The sequence below is a fragment of the Equus przewalskii genome, chromosome 11 (assembly GCF_037783145.1).
Source record: "Equus przewalskii isolate Varuska chromosome 11, EquPr2, whole genome shotgun sequence".
Lineage (NCBI taxonomy): Eukaryota > Metazoa > Chordata > Mammalia > Perissodactyla > Equidae > Equus > Equus przewalskii.
Genome location: NC_091841.1, coordinates 5,939,367 through 5,959,898, shown reverse-complemented (window position 1 = coordinate 5,959,898; position 20,532 = coordinate 5,939,367). Strand labels below are relative to the sequence as shown.

Below are 20,532 nucleotides of genomic sequence, written 5' to 3'. Positions count from 1 at the left end.
CTTATAACTCATGGTAGAACGCTTTAGGAAAATATTACTGCTAGTTGTTGTGTTGCATTTATTCTACTTTCTGTAAACCAGATGAATGTAGGGTTATTTGTATAGCATAGCTTTCAGTGTGAAAGTAGAGAAAGTTTATTACCTGTTTTCTCCCCTCCCCTTGAGACGATTTGCTTCACTTTGAAGTAAGATTGTCGAAAAAGGCTGCAAGTCATAATGCATGTTGTAGCTTCCTTGGAATAAAGTCCAAACTATAGTCCATTCAGACTTGCCAATTTGTCTGGAAGCCACAGAACATGGGCAAATATGAGGATGAAAATTCACTTAGAGTGTCCCCCACTGGAAGAGGCAAAGCTTCACACTTGGAGGTTGCTGGGTAAATATCATAGCCGTTCTGATATTGCTTAGTTAAGAGTGGCTAATAGGACTCTGCTTAGAGGAGATGATTGAGGAGATGAGAAAAGGATGATCAGTGAGATAGATAGGATTTGAATCTTCCTTCCTCTGCTTACTACCTACTGCTTCTTTCAGCCTCAGTTTTCTCTTTTGTGAAAGAGCAGTCATCAACCTATCATGCAGATTGCTATCTGGATTATATGGAGTAACTTATGATTCATCATGCTCTTTACCTTTCAGACAGCAGGTCTACCCTGAGGGGTAGTTCTTTTTCCCTATTGTAGTGTATCTTTAAACTTTTTTTTTTCAATTAAAAATCCATGTTCTACTTCAGCTTTCTTATTTTTCAGATAACCATGATTAGAAATCTGGGATGTTCTGTGGTACTTATTCTTTCCTTTCCTGGTAGTTTTGTACTCTTTCCTTCTCTTTTTAGCACCCATTGTTTCTTCAGTTTACCTAACCTGCTCTCAACAAGGAATAATTGACTCAAGAATGCAAGGGAATGATCCTACATCCAAATGAGAAGTTGCAAACCCTCTATCAACTTAAGACTTTACATCTCTCTCTTCCTTCTCCCTCCTCTCTTTCTAGAAAACAAACAAAGCTGTGCGTCAGGTCTATGACTTTTTGGACCAGATACATACATAAGTGTTTGGGCGGGACGGGGAGGGATGATGTCAGCAGTAAACTCATTGACTCAATTCTAATTTTGCAGAGAAGCTATGTTTGGCAGAAGAGAGAATGGAAATGTAGGCAGGCTGAAAACTGTCATCATCACAATCATCATCTTCACAGGAGCATCACCTCCTTACGTGAATTGAGAGAGATAAATATGGGATAAGTTTTATGGGGTCTGATAATCCAATAGGAGGAGGGGGATGAGGAAAGATTATTAATTTACCATTTATGTAAATTATACTCAATTTTAAAACCAAGTTCATCAGCCAGAGATTCCCACCATAAACATTATATACCTCTCCATTCTAGCTTCTTCCTTCAGTTGATTTGTGCGGTGTGCCTCTGCCTAGCTTATTTTCAGAGAGAATACTCTTCATGCAAGTTGCTAGGTTCTCAGTGCACTGTGTTCCAAAGTTAATATCATATTATGGCACCATATGGGCTTTGACAGAGAATAACAGCCTTTGAGGTCTCACCTTTCAGGAGGGGGGATGTGAGACTTAATTAATGAAGGATGTAAGATCCTCCAGAATCTGAGATAAAACACTGTAAAATCAGAGAACTGTTATTTCCCTAGCCCTAAATAAATACCTGCTGAGCTAACAGGCATTTAAATAACTATTCAAATGCAATAAATATATATATATATATAAAAATATGGTCATATATATTTACATATGTATGTATATAAATATATATATACACACACATACATACATACATGAAATAAACTACATTTTAGTCCTGGAGTTTAGGCTAGCCCCTCATGTTACATCTTTAAAAACTGAAGTATGACTTTTTCCCAAGATCATTTTGCTTATTAGGGCTGATACCAAACTAGAACCCAGATTTCTTAGACCCAGTGCTCTGTGCAACATACAAGACTGCTTCACTATATAGATGTTCTGTATAGAGCCCATGGAATAGGACCAAGAACTAAGGAGAAATAGTTTATGACTGGCTTTAAACCATTTTCAAGCATAAGCAGGATTATTACTGTTACATGAAAGATTGTAAATGACTTTTGATCCCATTGGGCATAGGAGAAGATATAGGCTTGGAGCCAACTCTATGCTAGGGAAATATTATTGGCAACAATCCATGTCATTTTCTAAAGCAGTAACCACCTCCCACAATCGAATGGTGTTTAATGTGTCATTGTGGTCGTGTTGAGGCATTGTTGAAAATTCCTCATAGGAAATACATAGAGTTTTTTCTGTATAACAGGCCAAAAGAAAGATCCAAGAGTGAGTTTATTAGCCTAATATTGATCTAGCCTAAAATTGTTGATGACAGGATAGGATGATAGTCTGAGTTATAATCGAATGAGTTCTGGATTTGAGATTAAATACCCAAGCCAACATTCCCATTACTAATTGTTTCATTTCTGGCAAGTCACTGAACTTCTCTGAGCCTCATGTTACTCTTTTTAAAAACTGGACTAATAATTTCTAGATCACGTAGTTTGGGGGAGAATTATATTTCAGGCAAAGTTGCATTGCGTAGTGCTAATGACATGTCTATTGTAAACAGTCATTTATAGGTGTAGTATTTTGACTCTAAATCTAAAGAAAAATATCAATAAGGATCAACTTCTGTTCAAGATTTCTTACATAGAAGGCAATCCTCCAGAGACCAGAGATGGAGGATGAAGAAGTATTCATACAACCAATCTGAACATCTATATCCTCCACTAGTTATGTAGCTTTGCTCAGATATCACACTTCTAGATGTTACCATCCATCTTCTCACATATGGATGGCTAGAAGCTCTTGAAAAAGATGAAACAAAGAGAGAACAGTAGAAGCTACTGTGTTGGAAGCTTCTTTTTTATAGAAAATTTCATCTTCCTGAGCTTAACTTGTTATATGTTTTTTCTTTAATCTTTTAAAATTTTATGTTGGCACCAGTCAGCTTAATTAGTTAATCCTAAAGTCTCCAAAAAGCCATACTCATCCTTATCTTCTACTTTTCTTTTTTTTTCAGTGGAGTTCAGGCTAGTTAATGACAAAGGTTTTAGCTATTCAAATAGTTCATGTCTGTTTCTCTAGGAGTAATGTATGTAAACCATTGTTTCAGGTAACTTCAACTGGATAATTTATTTCTTTATATAAGCAGCTTATAAGGATTCATTTCCACAATGGCTTTTATGAGTCTCTTCGTATTTTACAATTACTTTAAATCCTAGTCAACAATAGTGACCTATACACAGATTCTTACGGGTTATTGTAGTAACTCCATTTTATTTTAAGAGGATGGGATCGACTCCCATCTATCTGACATTGTATGGGTGTTTCTGCCTGATAGCAGAGGATAGGAGATGAATAACCTTTGGGGATCCTTCAGCTTTACGAAGCTGTGAAAGTAAAATCAGTGAAAGGAAATGAATGGATATCATGAGTCTTCTTGTGTTGTTGATGGCTTCCATTCAGAATAATTTATTAATTCATTCAGTGCTTATTTTATGTCACGTTGTTCCTAGGTGATGGAGAGACAAAACGGGTTAAAGCATGCGCTCTATAGGAAGTAGCTCCAAGTCTTTTGAAGCACGGGACCCAGAGAGGTAATTCTATTGTAGTTTGGTAGATACAGTGCGAATATGAAAGAACTGATTTCCGTAAAGTTCTCCTAACTGAATTTGGGGTGCAATAGTTTCTTGGACTATTTCCCAAAAAAGCTTAGCTTAAGCTAAGGCTTAAAGGAGTCAACATTAGCTAGGAGGGGAAGAATGAAGGAAGAGTATGAGTTCTTAGCTTCTGTCCCATGTCATTTTTATCTGACACGCCAGGACTGGTGGACCAGAAAACATTATGCCTTCAGGTGGCTCTTTAAATAACAACTAAAACAGCATAACAAAGAACACAGCAGATGGTATCATTAGAATTAAGAGAAGTGGTAGCAAAGGAAGTGTACCGGTGTGGATTACTTGTTAATGGTGAACCAGGAAGGTGTCTTGGGATCAAAATGATAGTAATTTATTGAATATTTAGTGCATGCAGGCTAAACATTTTGCTTATGTTATCTGTTTAATACTAACAACAAATCTATAGGTAAAAATTATCATTTTTCTTGGGGCCAGCCCAGTGGTGTAGCGGTTAAGTTATTGTGCTCTGCTTTGGTGGCCTGGGGTTTGCAGGTTCGGATCCTGGGCATGGGCCTGCACACTGCTCATCAAGCCATGCTGTGGCAGTATCCCACATACAAAATAGAAGAAGATTGATACAGATGTTAGCTCAGGGTGAATCTTCCTCAAGAAAAAAGAGGAAGATTGGTGACAGATGTTAGCTCAGGGCCAATCTTCCTCACCCCCCCCCCCCAAAATTATTATTCTTATTTGAATTTTAGAGATGAGTCAATAAATAAAGAGTTATAGGAAACAGTAGGTTATTATGTCATATATATAGATAGTGAGTAAAATAGTTGGACTAAGAATCTGGTTTATGTGAGTCTGAAGATCACGATCTTTGGGCTATGTTGCCTTGTCTTCATAAATTGCATTTGTCATTCTGCATTTATTATGAGTACCACAAGTTGAAAAGTGTAAATTGAAGCAAGCTGTAGAAGCCAGGCAAATAATGGAAGAATTGGATTTGAGGGCATATACAAATAGACAAAGATTGTTAAATCAAACCCAAGTTATAGAGAGGGGATTGATACACACATGTTGAAATATATAAATGCTAAATGGAACCAGAATTATATGTAACCCACATCAACACTATATAATAAGGATTTTAATGAATGTGGAGGCTATTGAGTATTTGAAAGCCTCCATAAAATAAAAAGCTTTGGATTTCAAAAGTCATCTCGTGGGAAATATTGGAAGCTGAATCACTTGAGGAATGTAAAGCTAAATGGGATAAAACATATCTCTAATCCCCAAAATGATCTCTTTGTGTAAAACGCATGCGCAAACACACATACCGTTCAAAACTACCTTTAATTTTTACAAACTACGTCTCAGTGTATTTAAATAATGGTTTTAATCTAAGTAAAAAACTTAGTAGAGAAAACCTTTTAAAAAATTCATTTGCAGGTGGAAGCTAAAGCATTGTAGAATAAGTTTTAGAAACTGAAGACTCCTTACAGTTGGATGGAAAACATGCAGTCATTTAAAAATAATTAGTTTTGCAAAGGGATACATGAATGGAAGGTCTTGGAAAGGAGGCAAAGAATTAATTTCCCAAAAGGCACTGCAGATAAAATTGTGGTTGGCACATTTCATTCTGCAGATATACCTCTTATTGGTATCTTGTCTGTTCTCTTGGGTGACATTTTGAAATAGCGTGTGCTCTAATGGTTGTCCAATAATGCAAATGAGAAAGGCGCCTTTCCCACATCTCACTTTGGATGGACACTCTGAGCCCAGGCTTGGAGGGTCCTTTCTTAAGGAGATCAAAAAAAGAAATAGCAGAAGTAGTTACCCAAACCTATATTAAGTGTGAGTTCCAGGTTCTTTATCCTGCCTGATCCCCCTGGATTCTCTTTATATCTGCAATGGAAGAGAAGATCATGATATTGAAAGGGACCATCCAACTGGCTTGATATTTTCTGTTTGCTCTGAATCCCTGGGTCACACTAGCGTTTGTGTTCCTTTGCCGTATGCTGACTTAAATGCTACTGTCCTTTCTTTTACTTTTCTTTTTTTAAGATTTCTCCATGTATTTTATCTCTTACATCCCAACCAGTTCAGGCCTCAATTGCTTCTGTGATGACATGATAAGATGTGATGTTGTTTTTGCCACTTTAACTAGCACCCACTGGAGTCAAGGCAATCTGTCATGATTTCCCCCATTGCAAATATAATGAAGGGTGGACTCATTATCCTGCCACTCAAAGTCTATAATAGTAAAGAGACAGTCTATATTTCTAACCTTTTTCTTATGTTTTATTATATTTCTTGTATTTTCTTTTCTATATTTCTTAGCCATTTCCTACATATGCCTTTGCTCTGATCAGGCTGGTGACTCCTCACTGTTCCTGAACCGTGGCTTATGCTTGGCCACTTTCCAACTTTTGCTCAAAGTGTTGCCTCTGCCTCTCCCACTGTCTCTCATACTCCGTGTACTCTTTCTGATCTATTCACGTCATCTTCCTGTTGAAACTCTGCTATCACCTCCTATAAACAGGTCTTGATCTTCCCTGCTAAGTGAAGTCCCTCCCTCCTTTGAGTCTGCACAGCACTGGCCTGGCATCTTCCATGTGGACTCAGCCTAATCCAATATGAGCACTCATTGTGTTTTGAAGTTTGTTACAGGGATTTTAACATGGGAGGTGAAGGATAAATATTTATCGAATGGATGGGAATAATTTCTTTAAAATCCATTGCTTTATTCAAGTGAAAACGGAATTCAAAAGCAATCTAAATGCCCAGAGGTTAGAGGAAATGAATAAATGTGTTATAACACATCCACATGTGGACTATTCGGGTCATTAAAATTAGGTTTACAAAGAAGTTTTAATGCCATGGGAACATGATTATGATATACGGTAAATTCTTGACATTCACAAGGAATTCTTGTTCCCTTCAGAGTTGCCTGCAATTTAAATGATAATATACCAATAGTAGCTGACCCTTAGTAGTTATTTACAATGTGCCAGGCAATCTTGAGTTGTCCTTTATTTTATTTCATACAGAAGAATAAACTGAGGCTCAAAGCAGTTCAATAATTTGCCTGAGATCAAGCACTTCAAATGAAGCAATGAAGTATGGTGGTTAAGAGGACAGAGACTGAAGTCAGAATGCCTGAGTGTGCGTCATTGCTCCATCACTTGTAAATTACTTGCTCTCACCATGTATCTGCTTTATCAACTATATAACAGAGATAATAGCATATTAGCTGTATATTAGATAATAATAGTTACATATTATTACCCTACTTCAAATGAGGTACGTAGGTACAGTACTTAGCATAGCACCAAAAATGTAGAAAGCTCTAGCCAAAATTGGCTATTTGTATATCCAGAGGATTGTATGATGCCTGGCTGAATGAATATCTGTGGACTGAATGAAAGGATGGAAGCATGGTCTGAGCTCACATCTGACTGGCTCTCTTTACTGTGCTCTCCTACCTCCCAGTGACATCCTCACCATCAAGGAAAGTTATTTCATACACAGCCATGAGTACCGAGCAAAAAAGCCATATTAAGGTCCAGATTATGGGCAATCTAATAGCCTCATTCATCAGCCTAAATTATTCACACTGCCTGAATGATTCAAATTTGTGGCTTAGAAAATACAAATCATTACATGTCAGGGACATTTGAAATAAAGTAAGAACTGTCAAACATTTGAATGCCAAGGCTATTGTGGTGTTAAGATAGAAAAGTAAATTAGAGATACATAGAATCTTAAGGGAGTATTTAAAAAACAGGGATGGAAATAAATTGAAAAACACTAAGAAATATGCCAAAATTTTCACAGGGATTGTATTTGGATTAACACATTATGTATGATTTCCCTTTTAGACATTTTTATTTAAATATTTTGTGTACCTTTTAATATCCCATTAAGTTCTATTCTGGTTTTAGTAAGAAAAAATGACAAAAATAAACTCAGTTCTCAAAAAGTTAAAAAATTGAATTCAATAGCTAAAAATTCACAGCTTTTTAAATTTAGATTCCATTTGAAAGCTGTTGCTTTGGCTAATAATATGGATTTTTAATACATATCAAATGATCCTGTAGAGTATTGATAATAATGAATTCAAATTTCAGGACTACTTAGTGTTCCTTGCAAGGTCACCCAGAGAAGGTAGTGATCACTCACATATAGGCCTCCATTCTAATGAGTACAATTAGGAATAAAAAATGATTTTTACAAGACAAATGCATATCTAAGCTGTAAAATCAAAGAGATTGACTGATGGCCTTCATCCGCCAGTAATCTATATGTATCTACCCTGCTGCGGGTATGAAAAGCCTATTTAAATGAAATGCTGAACTCCTAAAACTTTTATGATGGTTAACAATTTTTGGCAGGCTTAGGATTTGACAGACTTCTCTGCCATAAATCTTGACACATTTCAGTGATTCTCACTCCAGCACAGAAGACAAGTGATTACAGGAAACCATAGTCTTAAAAGATTTACCATTCAGAGGGATTTGGACAATTATAAGCAACATATAAAGTAGCCCTGCTGGAATGCAGCTGAGGGTGATTTGGTGCGTTGAAATTCCCTCAGAGGAGGAGTGATGCAACTGTCTTATTTCTGAGGTTTTTTTAGGGGAATAAGCAAGGGTTCTATTTTAATCCATTTAGTCATTCAGCAGATCTTTATTGAATATCTGCTATGGACCAAGGACTATTCTAGGCACTGGGAATAAAGCAATGAACAAAACAGACCAAAGTCCTGGCCTTTTTAAAGCTTATAATTTAGTATATCCATGAGTGGGTTGGTAGAGGGGAGTATGAAAATAAACAAACAAATATATGAAGTATATACATTTCTAGAGCGGCACTGTCCCATAGAAATTTCTTCAGTGACAGAAATGTTCTATAGCTATGTTGCCTACTATGGTACCCACTGGCAACATGTGGCTATTGAATGCTTGCAATAAGCCTAGTATGACTGAAGAACTGAATTTTCCATCTAATTGCATTTGAACTAATTTAAATTTAAACTTAACCACATGAGGATAGCGGCTACCATATTGTCAAGCAAAGATCTAGATGGTTTTATAAGAGTTCAGAGTCTATATGAGGAGGTGGGCAGGATACAGAGGAGTGGCTGCAGCAAGAAAGAGGGTGGTCAGAAAAGACATCTTTAGGAGACATTTAAGTAAAAAAGAGGTGAAAGAGCCTCCAGAAGAAAATTATCCTGGACAGAGGGACTAGGAAGCGCAGAGACCTTGAGGTGGCTGCCCCTGGGCTTGAAAGAAGAATGGCATGAAGGCTAGTGTGGACGCAACAGAGTGAATATAGCACAAAAGGCAGGAAATAAGACCTGCAAGGTCATGGCCTTGGGGAGGAATCAGGAGCTCTACCCTGGCTTTAATTAAATATACGTACAATTTATTTATGTAAATATACATTATATATATTTATTTATATATTTTATTTTTATTTGTTGTATATATTTATATAAATGTATATCTATAAATTCTTAGTCTCAAGTTTTAAGATTCAAAACCCCTAAGAGCCTCTTAGTTCCTTTAAAGCCCTTTGTTGACCTGCAGGTCAGCTAGAATATTTTATCAGGCCATATATGTATTTCATAATTGAGTCTAGAATTTTAAATGTTGTGTGTTCTCTAAGTAGCTTGTGGACTTCATTTCCCTACCCCACTGACTAACATTTATGACCACAATCCTCTCTAGGCCTCTCCTTGTGCCAGTAAATTTCTTGTTTACTTTTCTTGGAATTGAGTTTATCTTTAAAATTCAAATCTAGTGGAAAGCACGTTGTGGAAGAAACTATGCCAATTTTTATATCTAGATTTGTAAAAAAAAAAAAAAAGAATTATAGGTCATGGTGCAGAAGGAGATCTGAAGGCAAAACATTTTAGAATAAAGAGCATTAGTCACTTAAACTATAAAGGATATTAAGGACATGGCATGTATTCGGATTTGTCTTGAATTTCACGTCACTGAAATATATCTATCACATTTTAAACCTTTTCCACACATGTTGACACTTAGGTTCTATTTAATAGACTTTCATCTTAGATTTTTGCTTTACCTATGACTTCATTTTTAAAAGGAAACTGATTGCTTTATAAGGATAGTTATAATGCCCTCTTTCCAAAGTTTATTTTTAGTCAGGAAAATGTATGTGCAGAACCATATTTTTTTTCAGTTAAACTGCAGTATGTTGAATTGCTGTCTTCTTAATTTACTTTCTTATTTTATGTACTGAGCTAGCTATATATGTCATTATTGAATAGTTTTTGTATAAAGAGAGATGAGAAATGATTAGAAAATCCATTAACATTTTTTGAGTGTCCACTGATGTGCCAGGCTCTATAGAAATAGTAATGCTGTCTGTCATTTTTGAGTGTCACTCAATAAGTTCATTGTGTGGACAAAACAATGAAGAATGGCTATTATCGTTATTTCTTTATACATATATACTATGCACTGTATGTGCATTCTCATTTAGTTTGTATAGCCAACTTTCAAGGTAGCTAGTAATGCTTTCATTTTAAAGATAAGGAAATTAAGAAGATACAGAAATTTGCCTAAATACGTACACCCCTAGTACATGATAGAACTAGGCCTCAACCCCAGAGCCTTTTTGACTATAAAATCTATGTTCCCTCCATCACATTCTCTCTATCCAATTACTATCTGAAAAATAATATTTTTATGTCCTGGCTTTGCTATTTACTCGCTGTGGTTACTATTTCTTACTAAAGTTACTTACTCTTGCTAGGCCTTAATTTCCTTATCTATAAAATGGGAATAGTAATATTAAGTATGTTATAAAGTCATTATTATATGAGATAATCCACATAAACAAACAGCAAAAGTACTTAGAACAGAGAAATCACTCAATAAATGCTAGCTATTATTAATCATTTTATCCAAATTTCTGCATATGTGAATGGGGAACAGAAGACATTGCTTGGCATGTTAATTCCATGTAGCATAATAAAATAGATTTTCTAAATCTTGTGCTCCTTGAGTCTTTCCAACCACAACACTTTTAAATTTTGATCTTCCATAATTTGCAGATTATGTGCAACCAGATACCATTATTAATGAGTTTAAAGGAAAATTGATTAACCTCCTAATGACTTCCTTCCCCAGAACTGAAAATGATCCTGGATTTGCTCAGATGTTCTGTGATTGCAGCTGTCTGCTTGTAATCAGTGTTTGCAAAAAGACTGACTTTGGCATCTTCTTGTCCATCCCTGTGCTCCCCACCCCCCTAGAGAACTTGAGGTCTTCCCATTACTCTGATGACTTGTTACCAGCTTTGCTTCTTTGTGATGTACAACATTGACAGGTATGTTGATAATGCTGTTTGTTTTCACTTTCACTTTTTGTTTCATAACTGAGGAAATTCACAGAAAGATTTTTATGCTTGTTCTTTTAAGTTTTAGGAATCCCCTGGGTCTTTCTCTTGCAATTCCATGTTCTTTCTGGCTGTCCTTGCTCCCTTCTCTCCCATCTTGTACTTCTTAAGTCTCATTTTTAAGAGAGAACTAGCCTGTTCTAATCAAATGATCCATTTGGTATCATGAAAGCCTGTCTTTGTCCTGAAAAAAAATTGCCTAGCCAGACAAAAAGGAAAAGCCTAGATGGTGCCACCTTGTACCTCCTAGGCCAAGGCTTGATTCACAGAACATGGATAATCGGGGAGAGGATAAGGGAAATCAGTGTTTTGTTGGTGTCAAGTTCTTTGTGGCTGGCTAACTTTGGAAAACAAACCAGCAGGCATTTTAGCCCTGAGAAGTGGAGGCTAACGATGGCTACAAAATAACCAGATTCTATCATCCATCCTCCACCCCAAGTGACATAGTCAGGTTCATCCTCATTATGCAAATTTTAGCAGCAAATGTGAAAGTCGCAGTACAGCTGGGGTTCTAGTCATAGTAGAAATCTGTAGCTTTAGCAGTTATATATTTAAGTAAAAATAAATAAATAAATAAAAGAATTGCAACAGGAAAAGGAAGGAGATGAGGACTATATTTGTTTTTACACTTAAGTAAAAACTTTATCCAAAGCAGTGGATGATGAGAATGGCACCCCAACGTAATGTATTAAAAAGGATCAGTGTTTGGATAGTAATTGTTTAAATCTTTTTAATACCGTATAAGAATAGATCCAGTTAAATAAGAAGGGGATTTTCCATCTTATTTTTATTTGCTCATTTGTTCACAAAAATGGATTAATCCCATTATCAGCTTGGAACAAAGAAGGCCATGTTTCTTGACTCACAGACCTTTTCCCTCCAAGTTTTCTTGAGTGCTCTGCAAATTTCTCTCTCAGTTCTTTGGCCTTTGGGCTTGCCAAAGAGTGTCCATTCTTTGAGCTCTTTCCTTAGGCTTTTTGCCTTCCCGGCCGTTAATTCTTTCTTTGTTTCTTTCTTGAGCCAGTCCTGAGCTTGGTCCTTTCCCAGACTCTCCCAGTGTTTTCACTCCTTGGGGAAATTTACATGAGCCCTTTTGTATTCATGCAGTCAAGGCCAGGGGAGGGGGAGAGGGTGCTTTTATTTATTTCTTGGACCCAGCAGGGGTTTCCTGCCTGTTTTTGTATGTCAGTTTCTGAGTTAATTGGACTAATCAATCTAATGAATTTTCCTCAAGTTGTCAACAACTGTTGTAGCTCCAAGAACTATCTGGACCACAATTAATGCAGCTAATCCATGGCACCCCCAAGGGCTGAATTTACTTTTGCTGGGCATGTTTGAGACTCCACTGCATCTATTGAAACTAATTCTTGCAATCTTGAAATTTATTAGGCTTCTGGGAAATCTATTAAAACTTGATAAAATAGTAGATGTGCAAGTGCTGGGTAAGAGAGATGGATATACAAGCATGCTTACAGGGTTCAAGGCCAGGAGCACTGAACAGTGACGAGGGGCCTGACTTTGGACTTTGACTTGGACACTGATGGACTCTCAGCAGGGCTCTCAACTTCACCTTTCTCCTGTGTAAAGTGGAGAGAATATTTATGTCAGGGGATAGTGTGAAGAATTTTAAGTGAAGATGAATTGTTAAAGCATTTTTTAAAATTGTTCTCTAAGTTGAGATGCTGTAGTGGGCACAGGATAGAAAGAATAAGAGAAAGAGTAGTGATGGCATGACTTGTCGTGGTCCTGGAGGGTGGCAATTTAAGCATTTGGCACCCAGAGGCATGTTTACTTTTATTAGTTAGTGTTGATTGTGTAGCCAGTTGCAAGGGGCACCAGGTAAAGTCATGCAGGCTGTGCACCCCACAACTCCAGGGAGCAGCAATGTCAGCATCTAATATAAAATGTGAGCTCAACTCTTCAACTGTTCTTCCATTCATTTTTCAGGTATTTTTGAACACACCGACTACGCGTGGCTTAATAAAAACAGCAAAGAAAACCTTTGGAGTATATTAGTCTTCTCAGGCTGCCCTAACTAAATACCACAGACCAGGTGGCTTAAAGAACAGAAGTTTATTTTCTCACAGCTGTAAAAGCCGAAAGTCTGAGATCAGGGTGCCAGTATGTTGGGTTCTGGAGAGAGCTCTCTTCCTGGCATGCAGATGGCCATCTTCTTGCATGTGTCCTCACACAGCGGAGAGAGGGAGAGAGAGAGTGTCTTTTCTTATAAGGGCACTGTTCCTATGGGATCAGGGCTCTACCTTTATGACTTTGTTTAACCTTCATTACTTCTGTAAAGGCCCCATTTCCAAATACAGTCACGTTATGGGGTTAGCGCTGCAACATATGAATTTGGGCATATGAATTTAATGCTTCACTCTCACTCTTTCGTTGAGATGAGATCTGCCTATGCTCACAGCTCTGTGAGTAGGGGAATTATGTACCAGAACATCATGATTTTATGACAGGAAGCAGATCTTGGGGATTAGGATGTTCTACCTAATGCCCTTTTTGTTTTGCCTACTAGGAAAGGGATGTCACCATAATATGGGGTAATCTACTTCATATTATTTAGGTACTAAATAGCAGAGCCAAGATTCCTGGCCTCTTGACTCCAAACTGGTATTCTTTCCACTACACCATTTCTCCCCAACTTGTCCACAGACCATGCTTATCCAACATATCCCCATGGGTGCCGGCAATGGCCAGTTACATCACATTAGGCAAAATGTCATTCGTTTTGCAAAAGCAAAACTCAAAGAAGATCAAAATGCAAGTGAGTGAGAACACTATTGCTGGGTAGGACTTTGAATATCCTCTAATTGTAAGAATAAAGATATTCTTTCCAAACTTTGCTACTCTAGCCCTTATTATAACAAATTACGTGACACATCTTCAAAATATTGGTCCACTGGTATTTTGTCAAGTGAGTTGAGAATTGTTGCTCTAAGCTGAGTTTAGCTTTTAAGTGTGACAGTACAGTCAGCTTTTATGAAAAGGGCAGGACAGGAAAACACTCCCAATTGTTGCTGGCATCCTGGTTCCAAGATGTTTGGCTTATACGTCTAGATTTAAATGCCATTCTCTATAGCCTGGGCATTATTTTCTAGTTTCCTTTAGTCGGCAGTATTTCCAACTCAGCCATTTCACTAGAATTTCTTGGTGATCACTCCCCAAGTTATTGTTTCTTCACAGTCATCTTGGGGTGGCAACATAGTATGATGGCTAAGCATGTGGAATCTGGAGCTACCCTGCTGGGATTCTAATCCTGGTTCCAGTGTTTACTAGATGTAGGACCTTGAGCAAATTGTGTAACATCTTCGCACTTCCATTTCCTCATCTGGAAAACAAGGATAATAATAGCATCCACCTCATAGAGCTGCTGTGATGTTTGTGTCATTTATTGTATGTAAAGAGCTTATATGTAATTTACATTTACTATATGTAAAGATCTTGGGGGAATGCCATACGTAGTGGATACCGTTAGAAGCACTGGGTATTATTATCTTTTCAGTGGGAGCAAAGCCCCAATGTAACTCTTTGTACATAGTGGAATAGATATAATTCAGTTGTAATTCCCAAATATTTAGCTTCCTAGTAGCTTCAGAGATTTTTTTAATGCTCTTACAATTCTTTTGTTTTCCTTGTGTTTATCTTGCCTAGGTCCTGTAAAAGTTGTGTGTTTTTATAAACTACTAGAAGTTTCCAATCTGAGCTTGTAATTACCCTGAGTGCTTTGCTCCTAAATCCGCAAAAACAAGCATTTAGTTTGTTTTCAGAGCTATTGTGCTTAATTAATATTTATGTAGGACTTAGTGAAATCATGAAAATTAACAGATGTCGTTACCTAAGCAGGTGGTGAATATATCAACAATTGCAATAAGAATAGTGATGCTACAATAGTACTTCTTTAGATCACCCAGACTCCCTACTGAGTCTGGGAAGCATGGTTTCCACATTCGCTACCCAATCTGGTAAGTGCCTTGTCAGGCAAATAAACATGACTCTAAGGATATTTTAAGATATTCGCATGAAATATGAGCTATACTTCATGCATTTAACAGAAATCTAAAAATAACAGTGGCATTAGCACACAAAGCTTATTCTGTTTCATGGAAAAGTTTGGAAATAATTTAGAGTTGGTATGATGGCTATGCAAAATCGTAAGGGATCCAGGCTTCTTCTGTGTCTCTGCTCCAATATTCTAGCACAAGGCTTTCAGCCTCAAGATCCAAACATGATCCACAGTGGCTGCTAAAGTTATGGCCACCGTGACCACATTCCAGGAAGCAGAAAGGGGAAATGGAGAAAGGACATTATGAGGTCGTCTTTAATCTGCATTTGCTTCTTTAAAGTATCATTCTTGGAATTCCCACAGGATACTTTGGCTTATATTGTATTCAGTCAGAACTTAGTCTTATAACTGCACCTCGGTAAAGCAGATTCTGAGAAATACAGTCTTTTATTTGGGAGCCAGTGTAGGCCCCAAAGTAAAACTAAGATTTTAAGGAAGAAAAGGAAAGTGGTCTTTGGGTGAGCAACTGGCACGTATTAAAATTAAACTATTTTAACTCTTGTCAGCATTCTGTGGAGTCATCTCACATACGAAAAATAGAGAAAGATTGGCACAGATGTTAGCTCAGGGTGAATCTTCCTCACCAAGGAAGAAAAAAGAGCAACAGAAAGTGTCAGCCAATATGGAGCTTACCTACTGATGAGGGAAATAAAAGATAAACAAATCTATAATATGATGTCAGGTATGGTAAATATAAAGCATAGTAAGGGACTAGAGAGTATTGGATGACGAGGAGTACTATTTTTGACAAGATGATCAGAGTAGGCATTCCAGCAGAGAGAACAGCAATACAAATGCCCTCAAGGGAAAGTTCTCGAAGATGCTTCTCCTCCCTGTGCTCAGGAAGAGCAAAGAGTACAAAGTGGCTGGACTTCCAGGATGGAAAGGGAGAGGTGTGGGAGATGAGTTCAAAGGGAGAGATCAGAGCTGTTCAGACCCAGAGGGGAGCTAATTCCAGCACTTTGAAGAATGCAGCTGGCATGCAACAGCAGTCAAAGTGAACTAGAAAATGAAATGACCATTTCTGTGTTTCACGGTTTATTCTTCCCTTCATCAATTCAGTTATTTGATTGCTTATCATGTGTGAAACTCTTCAGTTAGGTCCAGAAGATAAAATATGAATACAAATCTTGTGTGTCCTCAAGGTGCTTACTCTCTAGAGAAGACAGATCAGCTCCGAAAGCTTATAAGCCCTAAAATTTGTACCTGGATATCCAAGAGATTTCATTTCTTTATATTCTCTTCTGCTTAATGGAATTTTTGTATACAATTAATCCTTGAACACTATAGCTTAATTCTAAGTTCATTTGTTGTCTGTCTTGAAGATATATAGAAATCTAAATACCCAATCCCATTCTTGTACTTGCCTCATATCTTTTCTGAAAGGATCCTATATTGCGTAAGTGTGTAGAACTTTGTTTTGACAACTCCCTCTGACTAGCATGCCCTTTCTCTCCTCTCTGACGAAGTCTTATTTTTTCTTCATAGTGTCTCCTTTGAGAGGATTTCCCGAGTTCTTTCTTATAGAGTTAATTGGTTCTATCTGTATTCAGCTCAGTAATTCTATCAGGCATCATAGTGTATTATCATGATTATATGCTTATATTATTCTTTCCCACTAGACTAAAAGTTCCTTAGGAACAGATTGCAAAGCTTACTTATTGTTGAAACTTGGATACCTAGCAAAGTGCCTGGCACATAGTCAGTATTTGAAAATATGTTTTGTTACATGAAAAAATTCCTCATTAAAGACAAGGCTAATGTTCCCAGCATGGAGAAAATAGAAAATTCACAAATAGTGTTTTGATTATGTAATCTTTTCTCTCTAAAAATCATTATTTGAAGGGAAGCTTTTAGCCTTTATCACAAGTGATTACTAAGTAAAATATGTGTGCTTTCACGTTCCAATTAAATCTTCTGCATGATCTACTGTTTATATTCTTTGAGGCGTCTAGTGGCTTCACACTCTAGTATATTTCTTGAATTGACTTAGATTTAACCAATTTATGATGGACAGTAAGTACAAGTCTGTAGTGAAACAGCCACCTTTGGGGAAGCTGGAAACCTAGAACAACCTTACATTTATAAATATGTAAATTTATTTACTAGACCACAAGCTTTCCTCTAGACTGTGAACTCCTTAAGGATAGGAAATGTAGCTTATTCATTCTCACACATCCCATGCAAATTGCTAGGATACAAGTGCACAGCCCCCTATCTGAAACCCTTGGGAGCAGTGGTGTACTGGTAAATGTTCAACAAATGGCTCTCAGCAACACACACACACACACAGACACAGACAAGAAAGCTCTTATTTGTGGCATTTGCCTACTTTCTTGTGTAAATAAATACTCCACCATTCACTAATTTCAAGCTACCAAATTGGAGTTACTGAATGTGAAGTTGGGAAGAGATACAAGAGATGCATACAATTGACTAAGGCGTAAAGCTGACTCCAGCACACCAGCATACCTTCGCTAGGGGTCTATATGGGTTTAAGGCTCCAAAAGATTTCTGATTTTTAAGACGCTAATAGGTGAATATAGTATATATTGTGTAACACCTCCGGAAGCATCTGGGGCAATACTTGTAATAAAACACATTAATATTTCTGCAATAAAATAAATAGATGTTCACACTAAGAGGCATATATAAATGCTAAATATGTATAAAAAATAGCTCTCAGTTTTCAGGCTTTTTTTTTGCCACTTAAAATTACTTAACACATTTAAGATTCTATTTCCATATTTAAAAAATAGTACTTCAGTGGAAAACTATTCATGATCTGTGGTATACACATCCAGGCTGTTCAATTCCCATCCTGTTTATTGTCTTTGAGCTATTTTGCACCTCTATAAATTGTAGGTAGCGGATGGACAGCAAATTCTGTCTTATCCAGTAGAATTTAAGTTGACTTCCCTGTCTCCAGTGGAAGAATAAGGGTTTTTTCATTTCCAATTTAGCTCAACATTCCTGTACTCCATGTAATTTTGTCGTATCTTTGACTTTGACCTGGTATAATATCTTCTTGGTTCCTTCATATCATATAAGGAAAATAAAATTCTTGAGCATATGTGCATTTTTATATGCTATGAGAGTCATAATTTTCCTTTTTTCTGAAAATTTATTTTAACACAATATAGAACAATTAGACATGTTCTAGGAACTTCTACAGGCAGAACATGAATTGATGTCGAATTGTAGGAGAGGTTTCCCTAGTGTCCAGTAGCATTGTCAGACATGGAGAGCCAAGTAACAGTTGTGTGGGCTTCCCAGGAAGGTAGATTCTGTAGGGGACTGGAATTGGCCACCCCAACACATCTCTTTGGCATAAGGATTATTTTGGACTGGTTACTTTTAAAAACTGAAGACATGAGAGAAACTCTGAAAAGTAGAACTTATCATTTGTTAAGAAACATTTACATTTGTAAGGGAAATCTCCATCTGTAAAGGTGTCTCCCTCTCTGTATCAGGAAGGAGGGGAAGAACACCTTATCTCTAAAAACTCTTATCAATGTGGAAGGCAAGGACTTATATCTGCAATAATAATGCTCCTCTTGTTTACTGTACTTTCCTGGTAATCTCTCATAACTGATTCTACCCACCTTCAACATCCTCCTTTGTCTATAGCTGAAGATGGTATTTAAGAGGAGACCCTCCACCATTTTGATGAGTTACTCAGTTTTTCTGGGTGTCTCTCATGTATACATGTTATAAAGCTTTGTTGAATTTATCTCCTGTTATTCTGTCTCATGTGAATTTAATTTGTTGTCCAGCCAGAAGGACCTAGAATAGAATGGGTAGAGGAAATGTCTTCCTCCCCTACAATTCCCTTCACTGGGAGTGCTCCAAGGAGGCTCAGTGCCTCCAGCTGCCCTAGGTAGAAGATGCTGTGGGACTGGGTGGAATGCTATCTTTAAAGTTTAATTGAAGTCTAAGTCTGATTCTTTTTATTGTTATGGTCCTAGCTCCTCATTTAAGAGTTAGTCAAGTGACATAGAAACACTTAACACATCATTAAGTACCTAAGATGACCAGCAGCTTGGGTGAACCCATGACTATACACTTAGCTGCTAAAGTCAGGCCTTTATTGGTATCTGGTATGACTAATGGACTCATTAAAGTTCTTTTTTGGGAAATCAAGGATGTTTTAATTATCAGAAAAGTAGGTCTTGCAAATCTCTTGACTCTTTTATTTTTTAAAGCCATGGTGTCTGGCTTTATGCAGGATTGTGCCTGATTCACAATTTCCCAGAGCTTAGAAAGCAGCTCCAACTGTGTTTACGTTCTCTCATTCAAACTTCTCATTTCTACTTCCAAATAAATCCATTTGTAGGAACATCAAAGAAAAAAAGCCATTTTGCCTACACCAACAATTTTGTACAGTATATTAAGATTGATCAAGATTAGGTAATGAGTTCATGAACATTGTCTTTCTTCTACAGCTGAAAATATCTGTGGCCTGAGAGATTGAATTGTGCAATATAGAGGGCTGCTACCACTGTTTCTTGCAAATGAAGGATCTGAGATTTCGTTTGTTTGTTGGTGAATGTGGGCAGTGTCCCCTGTTCCCCAGATTTATAGCTCTTATTTGTTGCCTGTAATAGAGAAGTCATTCTTTCTAGAGCTCAATCAAATGAATTGATAAGTTCTATCTGTTCAGAACAGAATGAGAGCTACTAAAATGCAAGTTTGGTCCTCCCCCCCACACACATACACATAAATGTACACACACATGCTAAAATTTAACAATAGGTAATATGATTTAGGCTTATTTTAGTGTGCCCCTCTAAATAACCAGAATTGACACACATCTCCAGCGGCCACAGACCTTGGAACTCTAGGTGTAATTGCATATCCAGAGTCATCATAATCAGGTGTATGTTCGCTAGTCAAGAGGGATGTCTCCCACATTAAGCATTGGGAAACTGCTTAACCTCCCTGAAAAGTGGTAATAAATAGTAATTCTTCTCTCTGTCTTACATGGCTTAATTTCTCAATTTTTACCTTTCAATATATTTATTGAGATATGCTATGTGGCAGGCACTGTGCTGATTGTTACGGGCTATATAAAGCTAAATAGCTTTGCCCTTGAGGGGCCCTAAGCCTAGGAGAGAAGGTACTATCACAACATAGTATGATAAAATAAATTTGAAAGCGTATTCCATAAGAAAGACAAATAAAATACTGTATAGGTTGTAGAAAGAAAGAGATTACTTTTGAACAGAAGGGGGCTGTGGGAAGGAGCAGCAGAGACTATGGATGTAAAAACCTTAGATTAAGGAAAAGGCACGTAATGATCCTTCCCTGAGTGAACGCCAAGTGTGCCCCCTTGTATCTTAACCGTGTTTTCTTGGATGAA

General features: G+C 37.2%; 1 protein-coding gene across 17 annotated transcripts in view; it reads left to right on the top strand.

Moving 5' to 3' along the window:
- LRRC4C (leucine rich repeat containing 4C) overlaps nt 1–20,532 on the top strand; it is a 1,166,764-nt gene that overhangs the window by 1,072,508 nt on the left and 73,724 nt on the right. The window contains exon 2 of one of the 17 annotated variants that reach the window (XM_070563804.1): nt 3,560–3,640. The exons of the other annotated variants lie outside the window; for them this stretch is intronic. The gene's annotated coding sequence lies outside the window, so the exon portion shown is untranslated. The remainder of the gene's footprint in view (nt 1–3,559; nt 3,641–20,532) is intronic. 17 annotated transcript variants of the gene reach the window in all.